The following is a 26,801-nucleotide window of genomic DNA, read 5'->3' as shown; positions in this document are numbered from 1 at the left end:
TCTTTGGGTTTATCAAACACTAGATTGCTATAGTTGTTGACTATTTTGTCCTGTAAACTGATCAACTATTCCATTTCTTCTCCAGTACCAAATGGTTTCAATGACCGCTGCTTTATAATATAGTGTTAGGTCTGATACAGCTAGACCACCTTCATTTGCATTTTTTATCATTAATTCCCTTGAAATTTTTGATCTTTTGTTCTTCCAGATAAACTTTGTAATTACCAAGATCTTACACCTCACCTATGACATTAGACTTCTGATTGGTATTGCCTCAAATCTCTTCTGACTCCAGTCCATCTTCTACTCCAATGTTGGGTTAATCTTTCTGAAGCTCAGGTCTGATCCTTTCACAAACTACAGCCCTTCCAGTCCTACCTCCCTTAAGCCCTGACTAGGAACACAGATACACAGTTCTTTGTTTGGTATTCAAAGCCATTCATCACTTTCCAGTCTTCTTATACCTTCTTAAACCTCACAATCCACCATGAAATCTATAATACTAAGATAATGGCCTTTAGGGCATTCCTAAAAGACATTCTCTGCTCCCATGCCTGGAATGCTCTCCTTCCTCATCTCCACTTACTGGCTTATCTTGTTTCTTCAAGGCCTAGTTAAAATTCCACTTTCTATAGAAAACCTTTTTTGATCCCCTTTAATACTAATGCCTTCCTTCTGAAATCATCAATTTATCCCATCTATGTCTTGATTGTATATAGCTGTTTGCATATTGTCCCCTCACTCCCCATCCCATTCCCCATCATTAAGACTGTGAGTTTCCTGAGAGCAGGGATGTTTTGTGCCTTTCTGTGTATCCCCAACGTCTAGCAGTGCTTGGTACACTGTAAGCGCTTAATAAGTGCTTGTTAACTGACATTTACCTGACATTATAAAGCCTCCTAGAAAAGAATTGTAATTATTTAAAGGAATTTAGCTTGACTATTCTCAGAGGAAAGACCAAATTGATGAATAATGTTTATTGCCCAGATTTCTTTAAAAAATTTTTTTCATTCATTTTTATCTTAAATGCAAAAAAGATCAAAACAAAAAGAACATTTCTATATATAAAGCACAACATAAAAATAGGATTCAATATAAAACCATGAATTTCTATTTCACATTGTTTGCTTTTTTTTTAACTATGGAATAAATACTACACATCATTTTCAAAGTGACTCTACTTTTCTGTGTTTTCCTTTTAAGTTTTCTTTTGTTCTCTGCTGTGCATTTTTAATTTTTTTCCCTCCTTCCCCATGCTATCCCAGAAAAAAGTACCATTAGACACAAATATTTGTATATTTGTAAAACTGTATTAAACATATTTATTAGTTCTTACTCTGGATGTGTATAGATTCTTCCTTCACAGTTCCTTTGTAGTTGATTTGATTATTTGTAATACTCAAGATGACTTAGTCTTTCAAAGTTGTTCTTTATATTTATAATATACATAGTATACAACTCATTTCTGCTCATTTCACTCTATTATTTCATTCAAATCTGTTTTTCTAAAAATCAACAAACTCATCATTTCTTATATACAATACAACAGTATTCCATCACAATTATATACCACCTCTTGTTTAGCCATTCCCCAAATGAGAATCATCCCCTCAATTTCCAGTTTTTGCTATCACAGAGAGAGTTGCTTTAAATATTTTAGAACACAGAAGTTATTTTTCTTTTTCTTTAATCACCTTAGGAAACAGACCTAATAGTGGTCTACTTCTTTCCTTCCTCCTTCCTCCCTCCCTTCTTTTCTTCCTCCCTTCCTTCCTCCTTGCCTTCTTTCCTTCCTCCTTCCCTCCTTTCTTTCCTCATAGACATCAGGACTAGATTTGGATTTGGAATTCTTTATTAAGGGGAACTCCCAGGTGGGCACATTCTCTCTACTAATGTAGTAAGCATCTTGGCTGTAAATTATAGGTCTTTAGTTAAATGATTGGTCCAGAGTCACATAGCCAGTTATGGAACAGAGGCAGGACTAGAGCTCCGTGTCTTCCTGTCTTTGAGACTACACCATGCAACATTTCCTCACATCATATTTTTCATATTTTTTGTTTTATAAAATTACACTGATACTTCATAGTCAACTGAACCATCTTCCAGAAGGATTATTTCTGGGTTTTTTGGTCATTACAAAGAAGTTATGAACATTTTTGCTTGAAGGGTGCTTTTTTCCATTTTATAATATCTTTAGGGTAAAGTCCCAACAATGAGATTGCTGAATCAGGTTATAGTTGTTAATAGTAACTATTGTTTGGTAGGCAGCTAGGTGGCACAGTGGATAGAGTTCCAGCCCTGAAGTCAGGAGGACCTAAGTTCAAATCTGGCCTCAGACACTTTAACACTTCCTAGCTGTGTGACCTTGGGCAAGTCACTTAGCCCCCAACTGCCTCGGGGGAAAAAAAAATGAGTTCCAATGTGACTTCAGATACTAGTTGTGTGATTTTGGACAGAGTTACTTTAGCCCCATCGGTTTTCTCATCTATAAAATGAGCTGGAGAAAGAAACAGCAAACCATTCCAGCATCTTTGCCAAGAAAACCCCAAGTAGGGTCATGAAGAGCAGGACATGACTGGACAACAATATTAGGTCACCATGGACTTAGATTAGAATTAGACTCTGTGGAGCTCAGTAGGGCTGGGGAGTAAGCCTGGGATAAATTGTCACTGCCCACTTGGACCAATTGGAAGCTGGTCCAGGAGTAGTGATACAACCAGTGCTCTTTTAAAACGAGAGAAGAATCTTTTATTCTCATGAGGCACACTGAATGCAGATGCAGAAGCAGGCCTTATGTGGTTAGTTTGGTTCCTTATCTGGCCCTTCAAAGTTTGGGTTCCTGAGATACAGTCAGTTAATTACAATTGGTCAGATTTACAGTCAGTTAATTACAATTGGTCAGATTTACAGTCAATTAATTACAATTGGTCAGATTTATAGTCAGTTAATTACAATTGGTCAGATTTACAGTCAGTTAATTGCAATGGTCAGATTTACAATCTGAATAACAATTACATTGATTTACAATGAGAAGTATAATTGATTGGATTTACCATCCTTTTTATTCACCCATTCCATATGTCAAAAGGCTTGTATCTTGCCATTGACCCTAGCCACTTTGGCCCAGTTTAAGCCTGAACCTTTTGTCAGGACCTTTGTTGTTTAGCCAGTTCCTTAACTCACGGGATGATTGGTTGGAAATATCTTAACAAGATACTTCACCCCTCCCTTCATCATGTTTTGACAAAATCTGTGGAAACCTAATTTCTCATATTCATCACGGTTACTATTGATGGACATTGAGTTTACATAGTCTTCAGTACCAACAACAATAGTTATAGAGAAACTTTTCTCTTGAAGTCTTCCCTACTCCCTGTCACTTTATCATAATTTTTTTTTAGTTATTTTCCCAGTGTAATAGGCTTATGTTTATATCTTAAGGTTGTCAATTTATATGATCATTAAGGAGTGTAAACATCTCTTCATGTGGTTATTGAGATTACTTCAGAGGATGAAAAGGTAGAGAAATTCTATGAAGAACTTAACAAGCACCTCCAATTTAAATTAACATAAAATTTGACTCCTGGTAACTAATGAAAAGGATTGGAGCAGAGGGAAGGGTGGCAAAAAACATGTTAGAAAATATTTCACAATGAGATGTTTCAGACCAGTTCCAATGATCTTGTGATGAATCCTACAGAGAGAGGACTGTGGGAACCAAATGTGGATCACAACATGAACATTCTCACTCTTTTTGCTGTTGTTAGCTTGCATTTTGTTTTCTAACTCATTTACTTTCTTTTTTTGATCTGATTTTTCTTGTGCAGTAAGAGAATTGTATAAATATGTTTATACTTATTGGATTTAACATGTATTTTAACATGTATAACATATATTGGATTGCTTGCCATCTAGGGGAGAGGATGGGAGGAAGGAGGGGAAAAGTTAGAACTCAATGCTATTCAAGCATCAATGTTGAAAAATTATCCGTGCATATATTTTGAAAATAAAAAGCCTTAAAAAAATTAGAAAATAATCTCAAGGAATAAAACCAGGCAGAAGTTTCACATTTATACATAGGATCACAGTTATACAGCTGAGAGGGATATCAGAGGCCACCTACTCCAATCCTATAATTTTACAAATGAGAAAATTGAGGCCTAAAGAAGCCTATCCAAGTCACAAACCTGGTCCTCTTACTCCAGTGTCAATATTCTTGCAGTCGGAATCCTGCCTCTACATTTCACTTCCTCTTTTTTTTTTTAAAATCTATAATCCCTTCTTATCATCATTCCAACTGATGTGTATAAAGCATCTACGAAATACAAAGCAGTTAGGTGGTACAGCTGGACCCAGAGTCTGGAAGACAGGAATTCAAATGTGACCTGAGACAGTAGCTGTGTAACCCTGGACAAGTCCCTTAACTTCTTAGTTCCCTCTAGGCAAGTCTCTAAAAGGAAATTTCAGAGAAAGTACAGATATGCATTGATAGAAGGAGGTAAACTCCATGGATAAAATTGTAGGTGTGATAAAAGAAAAATATACAATATACTGATGTAAGCGCTGAAGTTATAAATCCTAGATTAATGATTCAATCAAAAAGCAAATTTTATTAAACACCTCTCATTTTTATTATATTATTTTATTTTCCCAAATACATGAAAAGATAGTTTTCAACATTCATTTTTGCAAAACCTTGTGTTGCAAATTTTTCTCCCTTCTTTTCTCCCCTCTTTAAGACAGCAAGCAATTTGATATAGGTTAAACATAGCAACTCTTATTATTCTAGATACAATATTAGGCCTTGGGGGCATGCAGAGACAAAAATGAAACAGTCCCTGGCCTCAAAGAGCCTTCATTATATTGGAAGAAATGACATATACATATTTTTAATCATATGAAATGTCATATGATCCTGCAATGACTTTAATTTGATCATAAATACTTGCTTTGAGAAATGAATCAGAAGTTACTGGTCATGGTCAGTAACCAAATAATTTCACAAAACAATTTGAATTGATTATATTTTAACAGGCAGGAAATAATTCATTACTACTGTGGAAATCATTTATGAATTACTTGCCTCTAGACACATCATTCACTTATTAGAACAAAGATAAAAATTAATACAATGCTAGAAGAATAGAAATGTGAAAAATATGGCTTGAGACTTGGGATTTAATCAGTGGATGTAATTTCAGATTCATATGAGTATTCATGTTCTGAAATGACTCAAAAATCATCTATTTATAGCCTTTGATCATACATCCATTGTAGACTTTGAATACAACTATAGAAATATATCTGTTTCTTATATGTTAGAAATACACTGAAAATCAGATATTGAGGAAAATTTATTAAAGAAGAATTTTAAGGAATTGTTTTAACATTTCTGTCCAGAGCGGGCCCCATTCCTCTTCGGGAAGAGGGAGCATTGAGTATAAAAGTGGGGAAACCTTGCTTGTGTGATGCAGCTCTTCCCTTCAGAGAGCAGATTGTTCTGTTCCCTTCTGGATTACAATCTTTCTGATACACCCACTACATGTTTCCTCTTAATATGTATAAAACATGTTCCCCCTATCATATATCCCATGTTCAAAAATGGTGGAAAACTCCTTCTACAGGATATGTTGTTTGATATTCCATAAGCCTAAAGGCTCAATAGTGATTTGGTCAAATCAAGTCATTGACCCCAACCAGTTTGGGCTAGATGGACTATTAGCTTAAATTTGTGCTTTTCTCAAAACCACAAGACTCTTTCTGATTGGCTGAATCCATCTGTGCCTTGAGGGGGAGCAATTCTTGTTTATTCAAGGTTTCTATTGATCACTTAATTCTGTGAATCCTAATCTTCCTTTATCTCTCACATTCTGAAAACTTTTTGATCAAGGGTACCCACTATGGCACACTACCTCAAAGCTTGCAACACTGTGGAAATCCAACTTTTCAGTATTTCTCACATTATAGATTTTAAATATCAGACTTTTATCTAATTTATTTTCTTCAAATCTTTCCCCTATTTCTTTTGTTTTTATTTATACTTACACTGTTCTACTTTACTTACTTTGTATTACTTTGTTTTAAAATTCTTTTTTACTTAAAAATATCACATCTTTTGATTTTGTCTTCAACAACTTCTTTCATTTGTGTAATTAATAAAAAATATTCCTCCTCTCAGAATGTAAGACAATTCTGTTTTTCTTCCAACTTAAAAAAAATCAATTTAGGTAGTTGATATAGTTTAAATTTATTGTAGTAAATGATGAAAACCCTGAATCTAAAAATTACCTTTACTATGGAATTACCCAATTTTTCTAATACTTTAAAAAATTAAAAATCAACTGATTCTACCATTTCTCTTTTTTCCTGAAATGGTTGGTCAGATGTCTTTTATTTGCAAAGATAACCAAAATAACATCAATAAATTAGAGTCAAATTATAGTGTGTGCAACTGCGCCTTATCAGACAAAAACAACCTTGGAACACTCTACCACAGGTCAGGCACAAATAGTCCAAGTGAACATTTGGGGTGTGTTCTATTAAATTTGTGTAGCTTGTCTTGCTTTTGAGCTACTGCCATTCTGTTTTGCTCATAGAGCACAGCATCTCCATGCTGGGTGATCCTTTGCCAGCATCATCCATGTCATGTAATCAGTTCCAAAGAGAGACCTTGAGAGTGTCCTTGTATCATTTCTTCACAGGAGTACCTTCCTTGCGTGAGTTCTCTGTAAAAGGGTCTTTTAGGAAAGTATACGCGTGTCATTCAAACAACCGTTGTCAGTTGTCCTCTCTGCAGTAGAGTTGGAACACTTGGTGGTTTAGCTGGAGAAAGGACCTCAGGCTCTGCTATCTTACCCTGCCAGGTCATCATCAGAGTCTTCCCAAGACTATTCAGATGGAAGCGATTCAGTTTGCAGGCATGGAGCTGTTAGACTGTCCAGGTTTCACAGACACACAACAATGAGGTCAGCTCAGAGGTTCTGTGACTTTCAGTTTGGTGGTCAGTCTGATACTTCTCCTCTCCCTCACTTTCCTTAGGAGCCTCCCAAACACTAAGCTAGCTCTGGCAATGCATGTGTCAGCCTCGTTGTCAATGTGGACATCCCTGGAAAGGATACTGCCAAGGTAAGGGAACTTAGCCACAGCATCATTCAAAGCTTCTTCATTTGCTATAACTAATTGTTCCACATATGGGTGGTGTGGTGCTGTTGGTAAAACCTGTTTTCTTGGTGTTAATTATTAGGCCAAAATTAGCACAAACAGCACAGAATAAATCCATACTTTGTTGCATCTCAGCTTCAAAGGTTGAAATGAGTGCATAATGATCCGTGAACAAAATATCATGCACCAGTTCACCAGACCAAGCTGGTCTTGGCTTGTAGCCTTTTCAAGTGAAATAATTTACCTGCTGTCAGTGTGATAGCTGCTCTTGATACCATATTTGTCTTCATTGAAGGCATCTGACAACATTGTTGAAAACATCCTACTAAAAAGCATGAGGCAAGCACACAGCCTTCTTTCATTCCAAATCATCATGTTAAGTATATTAGGCTCTTCTTTATTTCTTATTCTTTGATTACTCTGTTTTTGCCATAACAACAGTTTTATAATTACAACCATTCCTTCCACATTTCAATTTTCCCCATTGCAGCTTCTGTACATCACAGGTGGATGTAAGAAATTAAATGGGAATTTTGGGTTATTTTTGTGGAAATCACAGATAACACATGAAGGCTAGCAGATGACCCAGAAAAAGTTTAGAAACTCAGAAATGCATAAAATATGTGTGTAGTTTTGTATAATATCAATATAGTTTATCTTTTAATACCATAAATATATACAAACTTTACAATAAGGTTCTGTAAACAATCTAAAAAAGAAAAATAAAAAATTCAGACTTCTCTGGTACAAAATGAGAGCCAAAAATTCAGCATGGATTTTCCAGATTATGGGGGCACCATACCCCTAACTCTCATGATGTGGAAGGGATAAAAATAATGTGTGTTGCTTTATAATACATTTGAAAATATGATTAGATCTCTTTCTGTTCTCATTTTCATGGTTCTTAATAGTTTTGTATACTTTATTTTTCTTTTCTTCTTTCTGTGATATTTACATTGCATCTTGTATTTAACAAAAAATAAACTCTGAAAAAAATCTCCCCATCTACTCCTACTGAACATCACATGATATCAATAGAGTCTATTCATCTTCTTAAACTTCTCATAAAGATAATCATCTCTTGCCTTTTCTTTGGGGAATATTCACAGATTTGAGAAGACCTCTCAAGTTTTGACTTCTCTGTATCATCCTCCCTGATACAGAGCTCCTCCTTGTGCCTCTGAACTAAGGGATTGAGGTCTTGATAAAATCAGTTGTGCTGCACATAGTTAACAGCCATGTTGGTTGGAACAAAATTGTCTTCTTTTTCTGTCTTTTTGTTCTTTTTATTCTGTTACTCAGTCAGTAGGAATGCCCTGGCATCTTCTGTTGAAATATTTTTTGTTTTCACATCAATGGGAAAGTTCATCTCAGAGATGCCAGTCAGCATCTGCATGGACAGCATCTTTTCTATTTTCATAGCTAAGGAGATTCAGATGCTTTGGGGGAGCTCATAGAGACAGTCTCTGGCATTCTTCAACTTTACCTTCTGCTCTTCATTTTCCACAGTTCCTTTCCTCTCTTATAGCTCAGTTCCAATTTATTTCATTGTATCAACATCTTCATTTTTTTGGTTGGTTTCTGTTGAAAATAATGTTCCAAAATTGAAATCCTACTAATTGTGTCCTTGTTTCTCTCCTCAAGTTTCTTCATGTCCACTATTCCACCTACTTTTTTTAATCTATATTTTCTAATGAATTTTGTTTTGTGCTTTTCCCACTGAGTGCTTGCCACACAGCCATAAAATATAGTATATTTGATACTCTATTCAATTAAGATTTTTTTTTGACCCATCATGTTCTGATCATGAGATATTATGGTCTTCCATTATTATGGAATTGTTACCTTTTTTTTAATTGTAAAACTTAAAACTTTTCCTAGTAAAATTTTGCTGAAGTATTATTAGGTTCATATAGATTGAAAATTCATGTGCTCTTACTTTGAATCTTACCATAACATAATGTCTTTATTTATATTTTTAAAATGCTTTCTGGTTTGAATTGTGCCTTGTCTATCATCAGGACTCTTTTTGGTTTTTTTTAGCTGGCAATTGTGCAGGGAAATTTTTCAAAACTTTCTGGATTAAATGTGTTTCCTCTACATGTGTTGAGAACTTCTATTTTGAAATCCATTTTGTAATTTTAAAAAATGCTTTCTTGAAAAATTCAGCCTATTTGCATTTTAAAAAAATAACAAAATGACCAGAAAACAAAGGAAAAATCTGGTTTTTGATGATAGATTTCTTTTTTTTTTATTAAAAAAAAGATACATTTTGTTTTAGCTTTCAGAGTCGAGTGTAAGCTTTGAAATAAATGAGAACAAAAGGAAGAAAGTACAAAAAACCCAACTCTTTTCTTGATTAATATAAATAAATATAAAACATGATTTAAATTTCACTAGAGTTGTAGATGCATGTTATTTGAGTTTTTAAGAGAAACAAAAACTATGCATTTTAGCTTTAACAAGGTGGTCAAGAAAGTTATTCTGTATGCTTTGTCAGTTTTGTATCTGTATAATATCTTTATCTGGTGTGCTGTGGTTTTGGTTCTATTTTCTTTATTCTGCATCATTTCAAATAAGTCTTGCTATATCTTCTTGACTTCTTCAAATATGCTTTTTATATCATAAAATTATCCCAGGACATCCATTTGCTAAAATTTATTTTAACATTCCCCAATTGGGAATATAGTTTGTTTCAATTTATTGTTATTATAAAGTTCTAATAGGAATATTTTTTAAAGATAGGTCTTTTATTTCTGTCAATATTGTTCTTAGGATATAAATCTAATAGTGGGACTTTTGTTTCATAACTTTTATCATATTAATCCATACTATTTCCCCAAAAGAACAAACAATTCATGATTCTCCTTAGAAGTTTATTACCAGGCTCATTTTTCCACAGCTGAGTCAACATTGAATTTTATTGTTTTATATTACCTTTGCCCATTTGATAGATGTATCCTATACATGACATCCATGTTGTACTTTGCATTGAGTACCTTTCCTAGAAGAGGCTCTGTTACTTTTTAGGAGCTTCTCGATATGAATTATACCTAAGCATTATTTTAAAGATTTCCTGGAGTTACTCTGGGATGGGGGCAATGAGTCTAAAAAGAGTTTGCTGGCCACCCTGTTTGGTCTTAGGTCATCCCTAAATGAATCTGGCTCCCTTCCAGGCCAGAGCAGGGCCTCTTGTGGGAAAGAGTTACATGTACATTTTGCATATGCCCATAAAGCCCATGTCTCCCTTGGCTAGGGCATCTCATTCTAGTCCTTATTCCCCAGGTCTAACAGGGATTGGGACATAGTAGCCGTTTACTAAGTTCTTCCTGATTGATACTGCTGGAGTCACAAACAACCCCTGAAAACTTCATTTCTCCCAAAGACTTTCATTGTCCTTCTAACTTATTATACAGCCTTTTGTGCCCAGGGATGGGCAAAGTCTGAGATTGTGGACTAGTGGACTAGACTCCATTATTCTTTAGATTCTCCTGAGACTGCTTCCCTCCTGGGAATTGTTTGAGAGCCCCCAGCAATGGATTCTCTCCAAGTTATGTGGACTCTGGGCAGGTCACTTAATTCTGTTTGCTTCATCTCTCAAATGAACTAGAAAAGGAAATAGCAAACTACACAGTATCTTTGCAAGGAAACCCCAAGTATATTCATGTAGAATCAGACACAACTGCAAAATGACTGAATAAAAATTAGAGGGAGAGAAGGGGGTGATAGAAACCCCCTGGTGGGGGGGTGGACTAGACTCCATTATTCTTTAGATTCTCCTGAGACTGCTTCCCTCCTGGGAATTGTTTGAGAGCCCCCAGCAATGGATTCTCTCCAAGTTAGCATGGATCTCAAGGTTTCTATCACCCCCTTCTCTCCCTCTAATTTTTATTCAGTCATTTTGCAGTTGTGTCTGATTCTACATGAATATACTTGGGGTTTCCTTGCAAAGATACTGTGTAGTTTGCTATTTCCTTTTCTAGTTCATTTGAGAGATGAAGCAAACAGAATTAAGTGACCTGCCCAGAGTCACATAACAAACGTCTGAGTTCAAATTTGAATTATGATCTCTGATTCCATTTCCTAGCTTCCTTGACTTCCTTCAACATTTAGCTTAAATCTCACCTTCTGCAAGAAGTCTTTTTTCATTCCCCTTTGTCTTCTCATTGCTAATGCTTTTTTTCTGAAATTTTCACCTATTTACTTTGTCTATATTTGTACATACATAATTGTTGATATGTGGTCTTCCTCACTAGAATGTGAATTTCTCCAGGGCAGAAACTGTTTTTGTCTCTCTAGCACTTAATATGCCTGGCACACAAAAATTGCTTAATAAAAATGCTTTTTGACTGACTAATCAGGACTTGTATGAATTAATATTTAGTTTTGCTGAGCTAAAATCCAGATTTTATTTCACAGAGGATTCTGCCAAACAATTTATACAACTCTTGAGGCCCCTAAGGTTATATATTAAGTTATACTTAGAGAGATCAAATTTTTGTGCCATTAACAAATGACAAAGATCTGTTGCTGTGAGAAATGGGTCATCAGTCTTTTACAATTTTTTCTACCCGGAGGAATTGAAAGTAATTTGTCCAACTCAACTTTCCCTTACGCCTTTGTGATTTTAGTGGGGCCTTAAAAAAGTATTTGACCAGTCAAGGGATAAGAGACTTCTGATTATAATGCAGTCAACAATGCAAGTGAGGATGTCAGAGGAGCCAAGAGGAGAATCAGTTCAAAGAATAGATTTAATCTAAGCTTAAGAGTTTCTTCTGACCTTTGTTTCCTGGAAAGCATACAAGAGCTCTGGTCCCTTCCTTGTATTGGAGAGACTTATCAACTATGTATCTTGGGAGCAAGTATCAGAGTGCAGAAGATATCTCACTATATCCACCATAGCAATGGAAATGTCCCAGCCAGCATGTAGCTATGCTGCAAAAATCCATATGTAACTGCCTTTTGTGCATGTAGAAATACAGCTTTCATAGTTCATTAATTCTTTTCCTTGCTCAAATACTTTTTTTTTTTAGGATAATGTAATAATCCTCTGCTAAATATTTAAGGGCTTCCACAATTTAGTCCTCATATACCTTCCCCACCTTATTTCACTTGATTTCCCTTTATCCACCATATGTTACAGTGGGGCCAGACTGCTGATTCTTCCTTAATCTCAACATTCTACCTCCTGCCATCTGCCTTTGTGTATGTGTTCAGTCCATCCCCCTCCCTGGATTATTTCTTCCTCAAACTGATTCTTTTAGGTTCTTTCTTATAAAATTGCCTTCTGTAGTATGTAGTACTTCTCCTTTTCAAAGGTAAGCTTCTCAAGGGTAAAGACTTTCATTTTTGTCTTTGTATTCTCCAGCACTTCCCACAGTACTTTGTACCTAATAGATGCTTGATAAACATTTATTGAATTAAATGAAAAGGAGTAGGTATTATTCTGTTAGAGTTTCCAATCAGATCTATTAATCCTAAATTTTTATTTTTAAGCAATCTGACTTTTTCAGACCATTGCCATGTCAAGAATTTGAAGTAATAAACATGATTAAATAGCTTTTATTCGTTCTTCAGATTTACCTGGAAGGTTATTTAGGGTCCATTACCTTAGTGTGAAATGTTACAAACCAGGATACATTGAATTGTTATCTCAAAAAATTAAATTCAAAAACCCCTTTAAAATATGTATTACACGATATAATTCCTAGTCGTAAGGAGCCTTGGATGTGAGACTAACAATTTATTGTCCTTAGATTTTCAAAATACTTTTAGTTTCTTTCAACCTCTCCCTCCCTCTCTCCCTTGTCTCTCCTTTTCTCCTTCTTCCTCTCTTTCCTTCCTCTCTTTTCTTCTCTCTCCTCCTTCTTCTCCCTCTTCCCCCTTCTCTTTTTCCATACTAAAGTGTGAAAGCAATTTGAGGCCTCATTCTATATACTTTACATTCTTCAGAATTCAGGGCAATAGAAATGCACAAATAGATGACCAGAGTGTCAATATATTGCATTAATTAGCAACTCCCAGTTACAAATGGGATCTGGCAGGAGTAAGCACATTAACACTTTACTGTGAGGATTAGTCACATTTACCTAAGAAGACCCAGACAGAATGAGATACAGAAGGCTGCCTTGGATGGGAGGAGCTGAGAAGGGCCCAGAGTATTTGGTATCACAGTGAGCAGCTCTCAATTGCATGAAGATACTGGGTAGTTGGCTTAGGGGAAGGGTCACTGAAAGGGAGGAAAAGGCAGGCTCAAAGAAAAATAAATAGAAGGGCACTGGCACACAATTTATTTTATAATTAAACCCAAGGGTCAGATTCACTTCTCTTTCTCTGAATTGTAAACCGGGAACAAGATAGCAGAGTACAATTCGTGAGTTTCCTAGAAAGAACCACGTCTCCTAAGTTTATAGCCCTGGATTTCTTCACTATAGAACTAGACAGGAAGGCAGAGAATTTAGTTAAAAGGACAAAGTACAATAGCTCCTGGAGGCATAAAAGAACTGCAATCTAGGCAACAATGATACAGAAGATAACAAATATAGAGCATTTCTATCCATCAAAGCCATTGGGGGCTTTGTTTTAAAATTACTCTGCTAGCCTTCATCTACTAAGATGATGCTACGATCCTGCTATCTGTAAAGCAAATACTTTGGGATTCTCCTTTTAGTAACAGTGATAGATGATGCATTGTGGTGTATAAAAAATTCCAGAGACAGTTTCTGGATAATTAATAATTTTATAAATTTATTAGCAATAATTAATAAAGGAGTCACTAGTTCAGTAGTTTTTAAAAAAATCTATTCAATTTAACAAACATTTATTAAAAGCCTGTTACATGTCAGAAGTTGTGCATGCAGGGTATATGAAGTTAAAAGCAATCTCTGCTTTCAAGGAATTTACATTCTGTTGAGAGGAGTAAAAAAGGATACAGATAGGTAAATATATAATATAGCAGAGTTCATAGTACTAGTTTCAATTAGTGGCAATAATGAATCCTCTGAAATGACTGCATTATTTGAATTTGCCCTGCATTTTTCCAACGGGCCGGAACTAGCTACCATATTTTATATGATAATAACTTCCAAGAGTACAAATTTGAATATATATGACCACTTCAGGGAATTAATGATTAATTTGCTGTACTAATTCTTCCCCTTTCTGCCTGCATATGCTGAGATGAAGGGGTAAACATTGCTTTAAAGCTTTAATCTGCCCATGGAGGAAACTTTCTGACTGTTGTGTCTATTTTTCCTGCTTTTAAATGAAGTAATAGGTATGACTGTACGAACTTTGGGTGAATTTTGACAGGTAGGAATAGCTAGTGCCAGAAATTGGAAGTCACAGACCATGCTGAGATTGGCTGGGAATCTGGGCACAGGTGAAACAGGGCCCAGCAAAGACTCACCCCTCCATAGACTCTATCATTTGGAGGTGCATAATTGGGGGTGAATGTGAAAGAATGCTTTAAATGTAAGTCTGTTATTGTTTGTAATAGGGAGAAAGACAGGGAACAAGTATTTATTAAATACTTATTGTTATCTGAAAATGAGCCTGGAAAGGTAAGTTGAAGCCACACTGAAGAGCCTTAAATACCAAACAGAGAAGCATGTAACTAGGCACTGAGGGAGATATAAAGCACAAATAAGTCATGGTTCCTACTCTCACAGAGCCTGTGGTCAAGGAAGGAAGAGCCCACACGACTGACTGACATACACCATGGTGAAAGAGAAATTTTATAGGTTTATGGGTTAGAACACAATGGACAGCCACAAAACAGCAAAACCGAGTCTGCAGGGAATCTCACCTATGCCTTTGATGAATAAACATTCAAGAAGGTCCCAGTGGATAACGAATGTACAGCAGACGATTCTGTATTTGGCCTCTGATGAGCTTTTATAATTCCTTGCACATAATCTATACTCACTAAATGTTTGTTGATAGATTTATTAAAAAAAACAATCAAATAAACAAAAAATTTAAGCAAGGAAGTGATGATCTCTTCAGTATTTTTTTCACAACTTGGAAGTCACAGATCTCTGGCTTTTTGATTCTCCTGAGCATCTATGTAACAAGAGTTGTAAAATTACCAAGAAGGAGAGGCCTTCTGACTCATACGCACAGCCAAATAGTCCTAGATTTTTTTTTCTTATAATATTGAAACTAGGTAAGTATCACAGACACTGGATGATACAGGACAGAGCTACTATCACCTTGTTCAGATCTCCTCTACCCAACCATCAGATTACAGTGTTAAGGAATTGGATGGGATGCATCAAAAAAGAAAAACAAAGCATCCTCTATTACTTTTCACATTCCCTGGAGAGGACTTCTCACATGTCAGACACTACTCGAATTTAACACCACCCCTGGAAACTAGATAGGTTTACCCAGTTCCATGGGAAAGAAGCTGACACTTGTGATGCACCTGGGAGACAGACAATTTTATTTGCCCTGAGAAACTGTTACAAAGCAGGCCGGAGAGTTAGGAGTTTGAGAGGGAAAAAGTAGGATGCTCCAGGAGCAGGGTGAATTGGGGTGCTCTGGTGGTGAAAAATACTCTATATAAAGACTCTATGATTGGTATTGTCATTTGAACACCAGTCCTAATTGATGCATTTAAATCAAACAAATCATCTTCCTGAAGAGCAGATCAGATGCTGCTGCTAGTAACCAGAAGGAAAGAACCTAGGTGAGAATTCCAAAAAGATACACATCTTCACTTATTCATTATGCAGGAAGAAAAGACAAAATGTGGCATAGTAGAAAGATCATTAGAGTAGGAAAATTCAAATTCTAATACCAGTTGTGACATTTGCTAACTTACTATTTTAGACAAATTTTTCACTTTCTTTCAGCATCAATTTCATCATCTGTAAATTAAAGAGATTAAACTTTCAGGGGGTCTCTGAATTTGAATAGAAAAAATACACATTTTTATTAGAATTTAATAGACTTATTTAATAGAATTGGTTTCTTTTGGGGTTTTTTTTGTGTGTTTAATAATATTATTTTCAAAGGAGGTCCATTGGATTCTTCAGACTGCTAATGGCATCTATGATATACAAACAAGATTAATACTAGATTTTCCTTCTAAGATTTGAGTTCTGATACGGATTCCATTAGAAAATTTAAAAAACCATAGAAGAAAGACAAAACACATATATAAATCTTATTTCTTCTCTTAAGATCTACAAGCACATTATAGTGCTTGAAATTGTTTGGAGAATTCTTCAACTAAAAAAGGTGGAAGAAATCCAAGATCTTGGTTGGGTTAGAATGTCAGGTTGGACTCAAGTAGATTGGAAGTTCCCCAAACCCCAGGTAAACCATCTTACTGTCTCTATTCCACTTCAATTTGTTTGTTTGTCTGTTTTCATTTATCTATACTCTGGTGGGTTAACCTCCCACACTTCCTTTGGTTAACTGAATAAAAAGAAGTTATCTGAGGACTATTTCTTAAAACTAGATTTATTTTTCCTGCTCTGGGTTAGTTAGCTAACTCTTAATTATCTAAGAGTTTGAAAGGTCCTAAGAAGTGATCTCATACAACTTCTAACCAATACTTTCTCCTTCATAAATGAAGTAGACTTTACCCAATTCTACTTAGCTGTAAATATGTTTAGTTTTGTCTGACTCTTCATAGCCCCATGAATCATAAAACACCAGATCTTTCTATTCTCCACTAGCTATCAAAGTCTGTCCAAGTTTATTTTTCTTTGAAACAATTGAAAAGTCTGAGAGACTGAGTTTCTGGATGATTAATAATCAATTTATTAATTAGGCTAGCAAATAATCAACAAATTGAGGTCAGAGGTCAGTGGACTCTATACAGAGGTTGTTGAATGTTTAATCACCTTTGGAAAAGAGGGTATCCCTGAGGGTGAAAATCAACTCTGATTGGTTAACAATTAATGAAGGGGTAGACATATTAATGAGGAAGTAGGCAAAAAAATCTTTAGCTCTTTCTGTAAAGGACATAACTTGATGAAATTCAGCAGCCACAGCTATCTGGACAAAGAAATCCATTTCCACCTAGATCACTTAGGTTGTGGAATGGGTCAGAATTCACCTAGACTAAATTCTCTTAACCTTTAAAGGGAAATAAGCTCTCCCAGCTGGGTAGGGTCTGACCCAAGGACAGTATCAGTAGTGATCTTAACATAGACTGAGCTTTGCATGAAGAAACAAAAAGAGAAATAACCTTTAATAATTGGTTATTAGTAATCAAAAAGATCTTTGGGTCCTCAAAATAAAATTGGTTATTAATAAAATAAGAAAATAATAATTTCTCTCATATTCTTTGCTTAATATTATATATCTATCTAAATTCTAAATAGTACTGGCTTCTGAATCTAAGAATCTAAATTCTGCATTTCTACATATTCTGTACATTTCTATATAATTGTCACAATTCTACCTACTCATCTTGAATAGGTCTTCCTGGGTACCTTTTAGAAATTAAAAAAAAACTTTTTGCTACATTCTTCCTGATATAGTTGCCATGCCAGCAATATGACAGTTATCACATAGATCCTTTATTTCAAAGTTCTAAGACTCTGTGCCTTAGACCAGAGAGCAATTCCCACTATTCATCTAAGTGAACACCAGACATGTTCCTCTGTGGGAAGGTGGGGGCTGGGAAAGTTACATATAACTCTTATCTCTGACTAATTTATTGTACCTTTCTGTGCTGAATTTTTTTCTTTTTTTTTTTTATTAAAGCTTTTTATTTTCAAAACATACATGAATAATTTTTCAACACTGACCCTTGAAAAAACCTTGTATTCCAAATTTCCCCCCTTCCCTTCTCACTCCCTCCCCTAAATGGTAAGTAATCCAATATATATTAAACATGTTAAAAAATATATATGTTAGGGCAACTAAGTGGCACAGTGGATACAGCTTCAGTCCTGAAATCAGGAGGATCTGAGTTCAAATGTGGACTCAGACATTTAACACTTCCTGGCTGTGTGACCCTGGGCAAGTCACTTAACCCCAATTGCCTTAGCAAAAAAAATACATATGTGTGTGTGTGTGTGTGTATACACGTATATATATATGTGTGTATACATATATACATGTACATACATGTATATAATATATGTACATATATGTGTTAAATCCAATATATGTATACATATTTATACAATTTATCTTTCTGCACAAGAAAAATCATATCAAAAAGGAAAAAATGAGAAATAAAATAAAATTATGCTGTATTTTCTTGTGAACATCAATAACCTGTACTAATCTTTAGCACTATCCTTATATGGAATTCATCCCAAACTGGGCCCTAAATTTGCATGACAAGATTCGTATCTCTGGCTACCTAAAGGATATATCCCCTTGAATGTAAAACATCTCAAATTTATTATACTCCAAATCAAACTTGTGCTCAGTTCAACTGAAGAAGGCTCATAGAGTGATTCTGACTCATTAAGAAATTGAATCTTTGATAAAAATCTATGGTTTAGGACCACTAGACAACTGGAGGTATAATCACAGAGAAGTTTAACTGCACTAGTGACCACTAATTCATTTAATGATACCAGGTATTGATTATAGCACATTATTAAGAAATTCTTGCTTTTTATAATTATTTTTGGCTAAATGATTTGCAGAAGTTAATATACTACTATTATCACTGGCCTCAAATCATCCCTCTGCTCTTGACCCCTACAATTGGCCCTGTCCTTGTCTACCCCCCCACCTGGAACAAACATCCTCTGAATCAGACTTCCAGAAATCATTCTTACCTTTCTGGGGTAGTTAATTCACTCAGCCTTGGAATTCCAGCTGTCCTGATAGGTGAGTGAATAAATACAAATTAATTTATCTCACTAAAGCTAATTGTTCTTCATATCCTTCCTTCAAATCCATGTACCCCAGACATCATGCCTTTTGCCTTATTGCTGGTATACTTAGTACTTTCTTCCTTTTTTTTTTTCTGTAAATAGTAATTAAATCAATAATACTACTGCTTTTGTTGATTTTCTTATAAATTCATTCAACATTCCTTTTATTTCCAAGACAAAAACTCCTGTCCCCAACCACGACTTCCTTATAGGTTGTCTTTCCCATTACAATGTAAATTTTTTTAAAAATCAGGGACTGTCTACTTACACATTTGTATCCCCAGCACCTAGCAAAATATTCAAAATGTAGTAAATGCTTAGCAAAAGTTGCGTGCATTCTTTCATATTATTTATCAAAATGTCTTTTTATATATAAAAAACTGACAAGAAGTCTTGCAAAAGATGACACTCAGGATTGGGGAAATAAGTTAATTGGAGAAAATAATATTGACCAGATCTTTGTTTTCATTAGGGAAGGGAATTCTAGAGGATAATTAAACTCTCTCTACCAATGCAAGTCAGCAACTTCTTTTAGGGAAACAAAGAGAGGGAGTGAAAAAGGGCAGACAATCATTTACTAGAAATTTACTAGAAAAAGACCTGGAGTTCAGAACCTCTCTAGTTTAGAGTCTTCAAGAAACTGCCTACAGCCTAAAGAGCTAAGTGATTTATGCAAAGTCACTCTGCTAGTGTATGTCCAGGGACTTCAAACCAAGGTTTTCCTGGTGCTGAGGACAGCTTCCTAACCACTTCCTAATCCACTTCCTAACGAGGTGAGAAGAAAAATAGCAGCTGGATTCTGAGCTCCTTCTGTCAGTTTCTATGTCTGCCCAAGTCTTCACTGACTCCCACTTCTTCCTAGCATCCCTTAGAGCTGTGACAAGTTTCCTAGCAGTTCCCATAGGTGATTGCTATTTCCCCTCCCACTGGAAAGAGTGGTTATAATCAGGAAGGAGATGAGCAAAACACGCCCTAGAGGGAAATGTGTGGAGGTGGAACTCATTTGGAAATACCTGGCTATAAAACTGTGCCATTACTGGGTCTGTAATCCAAGGAAATCATAAAGGAGGGAAAAGAAACCGCATGTGCAAAAATGTTTGTAGCAGTTCTTTTTGTGGTAACAAAGCATTGGAAAATGAATAGACGCCTATCACGTGGGAAATGGCTGAATAAGCTGTGGTATATGAAGATGATGGAATATTAATGTTCTATAAAAAATGATGAACAAGCTTATTTTAGAAAGGCTTGAAAAGATTTATATGAACTGATGTTGAGCGAAACAAGCAGAACCAGGAATACATTGTACCCAATAACAACAAGAATGTGTGATGATCATCTATGAAAGACTTGGTTCTTCTCAGTGCTTCAGTGATGCAAAGCAATCCCAATAGATTTTGGACAAAAAATGCCATCTGCATCCAGAAAAAGATCTAAGGAGACTGAATGTAATCAACACATGCTATGTGCCCTTCTTTTTTCTGTTTTTTTCTCTCTGCCATGGTTTTTACTTTTTGCTGTGATTTTTCTCTCCCAACATAATTCATAAAATAAAGTGTATTAAAAATAAATAAACTAAAAAAAGGAAATAAGCTTGAAGAGATGGGTTTAATGTCTGTCAGTTACCTGTTTTTATTATTTCACTGTCTTTGCTTTTATGGTAATCTGGTTCAAGCTCATAAAAGAAGCACTGCTGTTACAGCAGGTCTTTTTTGTGGTGGCCAAGAATCAGAAATGCCTATCAATTGAAAAATACTATAAGGTGTGATATATGACAATGATAGAATGCTATTGTGTTTTAAGAAATGAGGAGGGGGTGCAGTTGGATGGTGCAGTGGATAGAACACCAGCCCTGAAATCAGGAGGACCTGAGTTCAGATCCGGCCTTAGACTCTTAACACTTCCTAGCTGTGTGACCCTGGGCAAGTCACTTAAAAGAAAAGAAAAAAAATGATGAGGATGATTTCAGAAAAACCTTGAAAGAATGATATGAACTGATGCAGAGTGGAATGAGCAGAACTAGAATGTTGTTGTTTATGACAATATCAATATTTTTATGATGATCAATTGTGGAAGACTTAACTACTCTGATCAATACAATAATACAAGGCAATTCCAAGGGACTCATAATGAGAAATGCTATCCACGTCTACAGAGAGAAGTGTTGAACTCTGAGTGTAAATTGGATATAATTTTTTACTTTTTTTTTTTTTTGCTTTTTTTTGGTAATATGGTTAACATGAAAATATGTTTACACATGATTCACATGCATAATTCATGTATTGCTTGCCTTCTCAATGAGTGGGAAAGGGGTATGTGGGAAGAAGAGAATTTGAAACAAAAAATTAATGAATATTTAAAATAAATAAATAATAAATGAAAAGAACTAAAGCCATTCACTCCTTCAAAAAAAAAAAAAAAGCAGCAGCTCTGATGGGAGTTTATGTGCATGGCACCCCATTCCTTCCTCTCCCCCAAATTTAACAAGACCTGGGAAGTCCAAGAGGCTAAAAAAAGAAAGCTAATGCTCCTGCTTCAATTCTTTCTGGTTCTGAGGGTCCTGGAAAAATGACAAACTTCTTTGGAAGACCTGGGATTAGTAGGGTAGGATGGCCCCAAAAAATCCAGTGCAGGTCTTTAAGTGACTTAAAAGAGATGTTAGCAGTGGTGAACTAATGGGGAAGTAACCCCACCCAGTATTCTTTGCTGACCATAATTGACTGAGGATCTTGGGGAAATACTGATTCAAATCAAGACTGCACCCAAGAATTGAAGGTCAGAGCAATTGTCATTGTGAGATAACTGGGTCTTGTTGAAAGCCCAATAGTTAGCTATTCCCTCAATGCAAACTTAAATTCCTCTTGAGGAACTAAATCCATGCAAACTTGTTTTCTGTTGCTTGTTCAATTAGTTCCTTTTCAGTTTTCTCTCTAAAAATATGAGAAGGGGGAAGAGGAAGTGAGACCCTGTCTCCCAGCTATAATGTTATTGTAGCCTGAAATTATTCCTTTAAATGCTAATTTTTGTGCAGTTTATATTAATTCATGCTGCAAGAAAACTATAGGTGTTTGCTCTTTTTTGTGTCCAGGAATATGAGTTCAGTGAGTGAGATGGAGGTGGGACTGAGGAGAGAGCCAAATCCTTAAAGGGACAAATGATTTTTCCATTAGTTAAATAAAGCTTTTTATTTTGTACAAAAAGAGAATAAGCCTGATACTTTAAAAAAATTTTCAGACTGTATATGAACTCTGCTCATACAATGGATGTATAAAGACAATCAGCTGAAGAAACAGATGAGGACTGGAGCGCTGAATGTGTTTGGTTTTAGCATTGCTGTGGCTAAAGCTTGGCCTGGAATGAAAGAATGGAAGATTCCTAGATTAAGCCCAGAACCCATCCCACATTCCCTCTTCTTCTTCTTCACCTCCCCTCCCCCAACCACATCTCTGAACCATAGATTTACATGAGTGACTGTCCCCCCAGGACCACGGACCCGGCGGTAGCTGAGGTCAGGAGATGGGATATTGCATGTTTGTTGGCTCTTCAGTCTCTAGGGATGTGGAAAAATAGAGTGCTTCCCAGGCAGCTGTGCTGTAATCAGGTAATAGATAAGAAACATCAGTGAACAGAGCAAAATGTCACAATGGGCTCAGAGTAGCAGAAGGCTAGTCGTTTATCTGTGAGAGAGTTAGGAAAGGGACTGTGATCAGAAATCAAGCTATCAATAAATATTGATCACCTACCATGTGCCAATCATTGCACTAAGTGCTGAGATTTTTTTTTTAAGACAAAAAAAAAATATTCCCTGCTCTCTGAGAGCTTACATTCAAATGGGAAACTTGCAAGAAACAAGGTTGCAATAGAGTTTAGTGGAAATTAGAGCATATGACATTGTCCATACTTTCATAGTCAAATCCCTAAGAGGCAGAGGTGGAAAATTATCTGTAATTGTTGCCTTGAGTTCTCCACTCTGTCATAATTTTTCTGATTTTCCTGTTGGAATGATAGGGCTTTCTCCAAATTACCAACAATATCTTAAAATACAATGGCCTTTTATTGGTACTCATCCTTAAGATCATTGAATTACAAATTTAGAATTGTAAGAGATATAACAGATTCCCTTATTTTAACCTTTTTGATTTCTGCAGGTTTTGACCCTTGACCAATATTTTTAAAAATTAATTATTCAAATTAAGTTTTGGTGAGTAAAGTTTTTTTTTTCCTCTTCCATTCCCCACCCTCACTTCCTACTCCTGTTGGAAAAGCATAATAAAAAGAAAACTCTTTTAATAAATAGTGAAGTCAAGCAGAACAAAATTTCATATTAAAAGGATTAGCCAATTAGCATTTGTTAAGTATCTACTATGTGCCAGGAGTTTTGTGTGTGAGGAACAGTAATGATACCAGGGTTACTAGATCAAAGGGAAAAAAGGAAAAGAAGGAGGAAGGAAGGAATAAGAAGGAAGGAAAGGGAAAAAGAAAGAAAAAAAGGAAGATTAATCAAGTGAATTTTAAAAGTTTAGGATAAGAAGAGAGTATAGAATAGAATCCCTTCTTTAGGATAAAGAAAAGAGTATAGAAAAACCCATGGGCGAAATCTAGAATTAATTTTGTATAAGTAAAGATAATTATCTTTAAATTTAAATTTAAAAGGCTAAGTATGGACTCAGAAAAAGGAATAATTAAAAAAAAATCAAACTTAAACAAAACCATAAAATGGAAGAAAATATAAAGGTAATGTTTCTTATAAAAGTTCAAGAAACATATTTCTGGGAAATTAATAATTTTGTTAACTATGCTAGCAAGAAATTAATAAAAGGAATCAAGCAACATTCCACGTCAAATGTCAAAGACCCCTTAGGCAACTCACGCTATTCCAATGAGGGCTGTACTGATCAATCTTTCTCCAAATCATCCACCCCCAGTCTCCAGGCAATCTAGTCATAGGATTTACCTCAGCCCCTCTCCCCAACCCCCTAATTTGGACTTCCCCACTTGGGTGGGATCTGAACAATGTTGAAGAGAAAATTAATCCACATTAGATAATTTGTCATTCCACTTGATTCTCACAACAACTCTGTGAAACAAATACTTTTATTATCCTAATTTTACATGTGAAGCCTATAGGGATTGAATTAATTATTTAGAAATCCTTAGCTATTAAGTATCTGAGACAGAGGTGACTCTCACTCTAAATTCAATATTCTTTCCAATAAATCAGGCTTAGTCCCATTTACATTTGGATAAAAATCTGGGTTGAACTATATAAATAGATTTAACACTTCAAAAAATTATATCTTCTGTTTTAACATCAATTATATTTCATAGTATATTCTTCCCTCTCTCATCCAGAAAGCCATTTCTTATAAGAAACATTAAAAAAGAAGTCCGTCAAGAACAATTTAGCAATTATTAAGTGTTTAATAATTGCTAAATTGTTGTGAGCGTATTAAGTACTTAATAAATGCTTAACATTGCCAGGCATAGTGCTAAGTACAAGGGATATAAAGAAAGCAAAATGTAGTCCCAATTTCAAGGGGTACATATTTCATGGAATATACAATACACAAACATCTATGTATGAATAAAATATATATACAGGAAAAATTGAAGATAATAATAATAGTTAAAAATCATATGGCTAAGTAAAACGTACATTTTAGGAAGATTTTTTAGTTAGTTAAGTGGAGGATGGAGTAAAGATAAAAACTTGTAGTAAATAAACAAATCAGCAGGCTATTGATGATTATCCAGGAATAAAGAGATAAGGGCCTTTTTTTTTTTTTTTTTTTTGAGGAGAGAGTGGGGATTATGTGAAAGATGTTAAGTCCCAGTGGCTCCCTATCACCTCCAAGATAAAATGTAAAATACTCTTTTTGGAGTTAAAAGCCCTCCATATCCATGGCCCACCTCTACTTTAAAAATATGTTGTTTAATGTATTTATTTATTTAAAACTTAAAGGTAAAATAAGGGGGAAAAAAAGATAGGAAAAAAAATTGTCATGTATCCAACAGAACAAAAGGGAGGATTCAAAATATGTAACAATAAATTTCCATTTCAAGAAAGTATATATAAAAAAGAAGACATTTTATTCATAACTTTCCACTTTTTCTTTGCTTCCTTGTAGGTTTTCTATTGTTCTCTGCAGTACACTTTTTTTTTCATAATTATAACTTTTTATTGACAGAACCCATGCCTGGGTAATTTTTTACAACATTATCCCTTGCACTCCCTTCTGTTCTGACTTTTCCCCTCCCTCCCTCCCTCCACCCCCTTCCCCAGATGGCAAGCAGTCCTATACATGTTAAATATGTCGCAGTATATCCTAGATACAATATATGTGTGCAGAACCGAACTGTTCTCTTGTTGCACAGGAAGAATTGGATTCAGAAGGTAAAAATAATCTGGGAAGAAAAACAAAAATCTGCAGTACACTTTTAACTTTATTCTTTTTCCCCCTTTCCTCTCCCCTATCTCCTTCAAGCAGGTTACAGTTAAGCATGGATATATATATATATATATATATATATATATATATACTCATGCACATATACATATACACATACATGTATATACATTTAAAACAATATTAACATGGTTGACATATAATATAGATTTCTCTCTTGATTGAATATTTTTTAAAAAGATTTGACTTTGAGATCAATGATAACTTTTCCTACTTTTTTCTAATAAATTCCACTCCTAATCATTGTTATTGTATTTGTATATAATTAATAGGCAATAATAGAATATAATTATTCTTATATTTTCTCTTCTTGACTTGGTCTGTTCTCCTGTTCTGTTTTTTTTAATGAGATGTCACTATTTTTTCATTCTTTGTATTTTGTTTTATTCTTCTTTGGCCATAAATTCCTCCTTTCTCCTCAGATCTGAGAGATAAATTATCCCTCATTCTCCTAATTTGGTTATAGTATCACCCTTTTTGTCTAACCCATTTAGACCTTATTTTGTTATAGGGTGTTAGATGTTAGTCGATGTTTAGTTTCTGCCATACTATTTTCCAGTTATCCCAGTAATTTTTGTCATATAGCTGAGTACTTATCCTAGAAGCTGGAGTCTTTGGATTTATCAAATAGTAGATTCCTGTAGTCACTGACTATTGTGTTTTGTGTATCTAACCTATTCCACTGATCCACTATTCTATTTCTTAGCCAGTACCAAATGGGTTTTGATGACTGCTGCTTTATAATATAGTTTTATATCTGCTACAGCTAGGCATCTTTCCTTTGCATTTTTTTCCATCAATTCCCTTGAAATTCTTGACCTTTTGTTCTTCCAGATGAATTTTATTATAATTCTAGTTATCTAGTTCTATAAAGTAATTTTTTGGCAGTTTGATTGATATAGCACTAGATTAATTTAGGTAGAATTGTCATTTTTATTAGCTCAATCTATCTATGAGAACCTGATATTTTTCCAATTGTTTAGATATAATTTTATTTGTGTGAAAAGTGTTTTCTAATTGTGTTCCTGGCTTTATCTTGGCAAGTAGAGTCCCAAATACTTTATATTATCTAAAGTGATTTTAAATGGGATTTCTCTTTTTTTTAAAAAAAATATCTTTCTGTGGGCCTTTGTTGGTAACATAGAAATGATAATCCTGCTAAAGTTGTTAATTGTTCTAGTAGTTGTTTAGTTGATTTTTCTAGGATTTTCTAAGTATACCATAATATCACTTGCAGAGTGATAATTTTGTTTCCTCATCACCTACTTTAATTCCTTCAATTTCTTTTTCTTCTCTTATTGTTAAATCTAACATTTCT

General features: G+C 34.9%; 1 pseudogene; it reads right to left on the bottom strand.

Moving 5' to 3' along the window:
* Window positions 1-8,192: 8,192 nt before the first annotated feature.
* LOC100932615 overlaps window positions 8,193-26,801 on the bottom strand; it is a 30,175-nt pseudogene continuing 11,566 nt past the window's right edge.

Source organism: Sarcophilus harrisii, chromosome 3 (assembly GCF_902635505.1).
Source record: "Sarcophilus harrisii chromosome 3, mSarHar1.11, whole genome shotgun sequence".
Taxonomy (NCBI): Eukaryota; Metazoa; Chordata; class Mammalia; order Dasyuromorphia; family Dasyuridae; genus Sarcophilus; species Sarcophilus harrisii.
Note: the sequence above shows the minus strand (reverse complement) of the source record. Positions and strands in the feature narration are given on the sequence as shown.